At 39.9% G+C, this 8,627-nt stretch overlaps 1 pseudogene; it reads left to right on the forward strand.

Moving 5' to 3' along the window:
• On the forward strand, positions 1 to 3,438 carry LOC136451663 (uncharacterized; annotated as a pseudogene).
• Positions 3,439 to 8,627: the final 5,189 nt, after the last annotated feature.

An 8,627-nucleotide genomic window follows, 5' to 3' on the forward strand; every position in this document is an offset into this window, starting at 1 on the left:
TTAATATCTCTAATTATGAGACTTTACATTACGTTTTTATGCTATATATAAGCGTTATGGTACGGATTGGAATCGAAGAGCGGCGGGGAAGGGATTGGGGGCTTACACCATAATACGTCCACGCGCAAGAGGCGTCCTTATCTTTACCCCTTTCTTTTTTGTTTGCTGCTCTACTCTATGGGATAATTATGCCTGGAAGTTCGTCCCCTGTTTTGAGTAACAAATGGTTGGTGGACGCTAGCAGCCACATGGAGCTAATTAAGAAAGGGAAAGATATGTATATTTGTTTGTTTTTACTGGTTGATTCGCTAGTGCTTTAATGATTGTTTAGGAGGAGATTCTGCCCAAAAAGCGTTCTCCCTTTTGTGTGGCCCTGACGTTCATTATCAGTGGGTGAAAAGCAATACAATCTGTTGTTTTGAAATTCTGTTTGCTCCAAAAAAGAATGGAACTTATCTGATGTGAGATTGTGAGACTTAGGGAAATCATATCTTCTTCTTTGCGATGTTGTTAGTTCACCTTGTCGCTGCACTTCATGGTCGTTGAAAGGAATCATATGCTAAGAACAAGATACCTAGGCATTTTGCTAGTCTTAGGGATCAGAAGCTAAGAGGGGCAAGACAGCTTTTTTGCAACTGCTTTTGTTTGATTATACGTTGTATTTGCATGCACTAGATATAGATTCTCCAGAAAAGATGTATTATATAGAAGATTGAAACAAATGTTTTAAAATGTATTTTCATCTCATAGTAGAGTTAGAAGGCTTATAGGACTGAGGATACTTATAAGGCTTATAGGACTCAACCTGTATAAGGTTATTAGCAATTCAGGACAATGTTTTCTTTTTGCCATTCTAGGATTTTTGGTTTGCAGGCACTGAAGTTATCATGAATAATCATTGAATGTGTAAACTAAAAGAAAAAAAGTAGGTTTCCCTTTGTGTTAGTAGCCAGTGAGTTTACTTCATGCAATGTGATGTACACAGCATATCATGAAAGTAACTAAGCAAGCATGTTACAGGACATCTCTTTTCAATGAACATGAATACTACATTTGCTATTGGAATTGTACTTAATATGCTAAGAGGGAGTTTTATGGTCTACATTCTGATTAATACTCAAATTGTTTCCGCCTATCATATATGGAAACCCACAACACTTTTTTGTAGAGGTGGAGACATTATATAATCTTGCCAATTGCGCACATTTAATAAATGTTCAACACAGTATCATATAGGCAATTTTGCATTTATTGTTCTCTTTTACTGCAGCAATCCATTCTGATGCTTAATGAGTGTCCTGAGCTCTTTATTTCTGCTTCACAATATTTAACTACTGCAGTTGTTACTAATTAATTGTGTGTGCATGTCTGATCTGATATTGATTCACAAGAAACAGTCAACACCTTCTTGACATTAAGATTTCTTATACGAGTCCGTTACATGCTGATTTGACAGGTAGCTGGTATGCATTCAGATGTTGCGACTATAAGGAAGTATAGCATATGGCATGAGGCTTCACGAATTTTTCGAGAAGAAGGGTTTGGAGCCTTTTGGAAAGGAAATCTAGTGACAATTGTACACCGCTTACCTTATTCTGCCATCAGCTTCTATTCATACGAGCGCTACAAAAATGTAAGCACCAAAGATTCTGTGCTTTAGCACTTAACTAAAACATTGCATAGTGAGCTTCGGCATTCAATACTATTTTCATGAGCTGATTTTAGATAAGTATTTCAGCTTCTCCAAACGGTTCCTGGCTTGGATAGAGACTCAAATAGTGTTGGTGTTTTATGTTTGCTTGGTGGTGGTTTGGCGGGAATAACTGCTGCATCTTTAACTTACCCGTTGGATGTTGTCCGTACTCGTTTGGCGACACAGGTAATACTCTGTATTATTCTTATATCCCAAATAAAAATGAACACCTGGTCAATTTTGTACTCCTTTAAATCAGCTTGTGCACGGTGTTGGTTTATGGACCAAGGTTTTATATTATTCTTAAATTTCTGCAGAAAACAACTCGGTATTACAAGGGCATCTTCCATGCGGTGTCTACAATTTGTAGAGATGAGGGTGTCAAAGGATTGTACAAAGGCCTTGGGGCCACATTGTTGATAGGTCATGGACCTTTTAGGAATTACAGGGAGTTGGACCTAGCATAGCAATCAGCTTTTCTGTCTATGAATCACTGAGGTCTCATTGGCAAATGGAAAGGTGCTCATAATTATTACTCTTTGTTTATATTGTAACGCCTTCTTGGATTTGTTATTTTGTTGTCCAAAATTCCAACTGATGCCTATGGATATATATGCACCAGTCCCCATGATTCAACTGCAGTTGTTAGCTTGTTTTCTGGGAGTCTATCTGGTATTGCATCATCGACAGGTAAGAACTGACATTTGATCCCTAATGATTTTCATTGTCGATTTTTTCTTTACTGAATAAACAAAGCCATGATATGCACTTATATTATTACTTGCACAACAAGAATGATCTCTGTTGAAGGAGCTAGCAGCACACTTATGCAGCTATATGCTTTTATAAAGCAGATAGACAGACATAAATTTATCCACTTGCATTGCTAAATTGATTGCCTGACATCATAAAAGAAATGATTTTCAACAATGGATGTTAAATTCTATATTCATTGTTGCAGCCACATTTCCCCTTGATCTTGTAAAACGGCAGATGCAACTTCAAGGAGCAGCTGGGACAGTGTCTGTCCAGAAATCAATCATAACTAGAACTATCCATGATATCTTGCAGAGGGAAGGTCTGCGTGGCTTCTACAGAGGTATTGCAGCTGAGTACCTCAAGGTTGTTCCTAGTGTTGGAATTGCCTTCATGACATATGAGACATTGAAGAGCTTGCTCTCCAGCATTGATATGGATGATGAGAGCTGAGGTTTCCCATTTTACAAAGAGGCTAAACTTCAGTGAAATTTTGGCCATAGGTTACTATCAGAATGTAAGTGCATCAGAGTGGTTACACGATCGGCAGTGTGGCAGTTTTGTAATTGTTGGTAGGACAAAGCTTACCTGAGGTGTAGAATTAAGTCTTGTGTTGTACCGTAGGCTAAGAATAGCAAATGAGCACTTCATCGTGTGTTCCTCTCTGCATTATGCTCCTGTTTTGTGTTACGAAATGTAATGGCCCATCATGGAGGGGAAAAAAGGGGACGAAGATCAATGATTTTACAGGTTTTAGTTTTCGTTTGTAACAATTATGTTTGCTGTGCACCAAAGGGATGTGTGCATCGACTTCACTTTGTGTCCTAAATCCTTTTGAACATGCTAGGGTAAACTTATAGGAATGCATAAAAACTTGTAACTGCAATTTCCTTCTGATTTGGAAGTTGAAGTCAACATGGTGGCCTTCTGGCTGATGTATTTCTGCACATATTGGTATATAAAGAACTAAGAGATGAGATTATCCTTAACTTCTGTATGTAGTAAAGATTATCCAACATAACAATATATTGATAAACTGTTGTCATGAAAGATTTGTTGTACTACTCTGGTCCAGGTTTTTTTATTATATATCAGGAGGATGGAATATTGTGTGTTCGTGACACATGCTGATGCAAGAATGCTTAATACTACCATACAGGAGTATGAGATCCCCAGGACTACTACTGAGTGTAATTTGTCCTCGACTTTACATTGCACATACTCCTACCTAACCTTTTGCGTCAAATAATCATACCCAAGAGATTCTGCGCCAATAATATTTCACATCTATGCAATAAACAATATTAGGTGAAACTACACACATTGGAATTTGGAGAGAGATGAGAGATGCCAGCCTCCATCAGTAAACTAAACAACAATCATACCCAAGAGACCGGCGATCCCTGCATCATACATAAAACAGACGCTTGCCTCTTGCCTGCCAGCATCCATCAGTAAAAAAAACACAACCTAACCGTAGGTTCAGACTTCAGAGTTACTGTCGCCTTGTTAAAATTCTACCGAAAGTTCAACACATAGACTAGTGGTATAAATCGCAAACTAAACCCTAAATTAGATGTCTCTTGTAATATGAAATATTGCCGGTTCAATTTATATTGATTTGACATCATGAATTTGCTTTTGCTATCCAAATGTTGCTTTTGTAATGGGGACAGGGATGGGATGAAAAGCTCTCCCGCAAGCATTCGTGGGGACGAGGATTGAGAAATTTTCTCCCCGTGGGGATTGGGAGCTATCCCCCGACGAAGAATTCCTTGTTGACATCGCTGATCATGGCGCCGTAAAGAAAGTTTGTATTTGGTAACTCTCCTGTAGTTATGTTTAACCTTGAATGCAATTTATAAGAATTTACTAATTTACCCTTGAGTAAACTGAAGCGCTCCTAAAAAGTAAAAAAACAATAATTTAGTTATTGGTCCCACATTTTTTGTACTATCCCTACCATTTTTATATTTTGGGTACTTTTCTCTAGGCAACTTCCATTTCTATGCCAATTTGTCTTGATAAACGGTTCATTTTTTTTCAACCACCGTAAAACTAGATGCAATTTATTTTCTTGTTGAACTTAGCGAAAAAGAATTTTGGCCATGTAGCCCTATGCAAACTTGGTTGAATTATGAGCAGCCAACAATTCTTAAAGATAACATTTATCCATTCATCAATATGTAGTAAATTTTTTTCTTCATGAAATACAGATCGGTACCTCTGTACTTGCAAGGCGTAGTGGTTCAGTGAAACATTACCTAACTAGTACAACTAGCAGTCTTGCAGCATATTATTACTTGAAAAAAAATGAAACTTTCCTTTAGAAAGGGACTTCATCATCACTACCGACTACAGAAGCCATGTGATGTGAGTAACTGATAATACTAGAGAAAAGTACTAAACTTGAAAGCGCTGTCTCAAGAACGCTGAAGGGACAGCCTGAATAATGTCAATTGAAGGGACCAGGGCACACGGGGATCCGCAGGTAGAAGAATGCTCTATAAATATGTATCACTCCTGGGGCTGCAAAATGCAATGAACTGTGTTAGCATGATCCAACGTAGAAATAGTAATGCAAGCTACACAGCAGGGGAGCGAGATGGTAGATTGGTTGGCAATGTAGATAGCGCGAGTTGTACACTTGCGGGCTTGGAAGGCATCGTGAAACTTGAGGTTGCTCCTCATATCGTCGCTTACTTCTATTAACATTTTGTGTATCTTGTGGCATATCCTGAAACGTCTGTCATCATAACTCATGAAACATCAGGTCATGAAGAGCACATTAGGATGCAGACAGAGAGAACCCGGTCGCGCGATTCCGCTTCCTCGTTACTCACTATCTTTTAGGAAGAAGGGTGGAGCAGATCAATGAGTCAAATACTGAGGCTGGGGCGTCGGGCAGTGCCTCTGTTTGAAGGAACGGACGGAGCTGCTGATATCCAGTCCAGCATTCGCCACTTTGGAAGAAGAGAGCTTGTGCTGTTGTGCAGGCTTGGAAGTCAGATCCTATATCCAAGTAGGCCGCAGGTTAGGGATGTTGCGTTGCGCGCATGTGTGTCATTGGCAAATCCCTGACGGTTTGAAGGTCTGAATTTCCATCAAGCACTGCTAATTCAGACTTGGAGGCTTAAAATTCGCATGTTATCTAATGGAATCAAGGCATTTTTTAGTCCCAGGGGATAAACCCACATTTCATGTGTGCTGCAAATGATTAATGCGCCTTTCATTTCTGTGTTAGCATCAATTTCCTGCAGTGCAATAAAAGGAAGTTTCCTTTTTCTTCTGAAAACAGAAGGAAATGAGATGGTTTTTGCTGTACTGAAACTCAATCCACGAAACCAACTTTACATACTTTCATTTTTCAGGGAAATTCATGTGGCTGAACAATTTATGGGCTTCTCGTCGTGCTGGTCGATAACAGCCCAGTTACTATTATCAGGACATCACGAAGAAGCAGTGTATGTGGGCCCTAAGGAGCTCGCTGGAACTCGGATTGAGTACTATTACTGATGGTCAATCCCGATTATAGTTACATACAAAAGTTTCCTCCTTTTTAGATGAAGTAAGCTTTATTTAATTAAATGTAGAATGGTCCTGGAGTTTAGCTCGGGATGCCATCTAGGTTCTAAACTTCAGAAGTACACTTTGAAGTCCTAAACTTACTAATCGTGCTACATGAGGTCCAAATCACCCTAACTTGAGTTAATCAACTAGTGTGCCATGCTGATTGCACGATGAAATTGTACCGATATGTGCGTCCGCATGTCACTCTCATCGCTTATCTCCTTACCGGCATGTGGCCCCCTATGTCGATGCTATGGCATTATTGTCAATATGTAGTCAGTTCTTTTCTTCATGAACACAGAGCGGCAGCTCTGTACATACAGAGCGTAGTAGTTGTTGTGTGAAACAATACCTGACTAAGTACAACTAGCAGTCTCGCAGCATATTATTACTTGAAAAAAATAAACAAAGTTGCCTTTAGGAAAGGACTTCATCATCACTACCGACTACTGAAATCATGTGATGTGAGTAACTGATTACCAAAGAAAAGTACTGAACTTGAAAGCACTATCTTAAAAACGCTGAAGGGATGGCCTGAATAATGCATACATGTCAATTTGAAGGGACCAGGGCACAAGGGATCCGTAGCAAGAAGAGTACTCTATAAATACTATCGGTTCTGTCACTCCTTGGGTGGCAAAATGCAATGAACGTTGTTCGCATCCAACACAGAAATAGCAACACGAGCGAGAGAGATGGTAGTGTAGGCGCTAGCTGCACACTGCTTGCAGGCTTGGAAGGCATCATGAAACTCGAGGTTGATCATCAGATCGTCTCTTACTTCTACTAGTAACATTTTGCGTATATGTGGCATATCCTGAAACATCTGTTGTCATCATCCATGAAACATCAGGTCATGACGAACACACTAGGATGCAGGCCTCGAGTGTACAGTAGCGCCACCCTCATCTGCAGTGTCGGCCTTAGGGGTAGGGCACGAGGTGCGACGGCCGAGGGCCCAAGCCGAGGAGAGGCCAAAGCCCAGATATACAAACCCTCAGGTCCTATAGTCCATTAGACATTATCAAATTAACGAGAAGAGAGACATAAAACTGGCCAGGTGGCCCAAAAAGACAACATCGGCATTTTTTTCCTAGTTTCCTTTCCCCATAGCCCTCGGGTAGAGAGGAGGCGAGGAATCACGCTGCACACAGCACACTCTGATCGTGAGTTCGCGACGTGCGCCTTACACATGCGGAGCTGGCGAGCTGCGCCGCCGCGAAGAGCTAGACTACCGGAGACACGGACACGACGCACGAGGACGACAACCAGGCAGGGCTCCACGACGACGACATCTTGATTCTTGGCTTCTTACGAATTACGATCACCGATCAGTTGTTTAGGCCCAAGGTATTTTTTTTTCTTTTTATTTTTAATCCAAATTAATTATTTGTATAGTATTTAGACTTCTAGTACTTTATACTCATATAGTCATATTTTCTTCTAATTTAGGTGTTAGAATTTTAGAATGTTACCTAAGAAATATTTGTCATGGTGAGAAAAGAAAACGAATATATTACTTTTTTAATCTACATTGTTTCTTAATAATTATCATACATCTATAAATATATTGCTTAATCTACATTGTTCCTTGATAATTATCAGACATGTTAAATTAAAAATATGTTATTGAATTTGTTTTCGTTTTGCAAGTAAAATTAGTGGCTATATATTATAAGATTTTATATATGGTCAAGAGGAAGCCGTTGCGACGAGATGGCCAGGGGACCGGCACTGCTCATCTGTTCACCTCGTTACTGATCTTCAGCCAGGAAGACAGGTGGCATTGTTGCGCAGATCAATGCGTCAAATACTGAGACTGCGGCGCCGGGCAGTGCCTTCTTCTTGAAGAGACGAGCTGCTGATATCCAACACTCCCAGCTTTTGAAAGAGAGATTGTGCTGTTGTGAAGGCTGGGAATTCAGATTTCATATCCAGGTAAGCCGCAGGGAGGAACGGTTGCGTGTGTGTTGGTGACATCATTAGCAAATCACGGCGGTTTAAAAGTTTGAATTCCCATCAAACATTGTTAATTCAGTCTTGGAGCTGGAGGCTTAAAAATTCCCATGTTATCCAATGAAATTAAGGCATTTTTAGTCCCAGGGATAAACCCACTGTCCATGTGTACTGAAAATGATTAATGCGCCTTTCATTTATGTGTTAGCATCAATTTCTGCAGTGCAATAAATGGAATTTTCCTTTTTCTTTTAAAAACAGAAGGAAATGAGATGCTTTTTCCTGTACCGAAACTCAGTCCACGAAAACCAACTAGACGTACTTTCATTTTTCAGGGAAATTCGTGGGCCTGAGCATTTATGGGTTTCATTTCTCGTCACAAATAAGTAAATAACTGTCTCCAATTCTATAAGGCCGAGACAGTTCAGCCTAGTTTTTGTGACTTGAGATCGTGTGAAGGTTTTTATCTTGCGCCAGTTTCATAATAACAACATTGCATGCTGATACCGTGAATACACAAACTATTTTGTTCTTGAACTCAGAGAAAAAGAATTTCGGCCGTGCAGCCCTATGCGAACTTGACTGAATTTATGAGCACGCAGCCAACTCTTAGGATATTTTTCCATGCCGGATGAGCCAAGATGCTTCATGG

The sequence above is a fragment of the Miscanthus floridulus genome, chromosome 5 (assembly GCF_019320115.1).
Source record: "Miscanthus floridulus cultivar M001 chromosome 5, ASM1932011v1, whole genome shotgun sequence".
NCBI lineage: Eukaryota > Viridiplantae > Streptophyta > Magnoliopsida > Poales > Poaceae > Miscanthus > Miscanthus floridulus.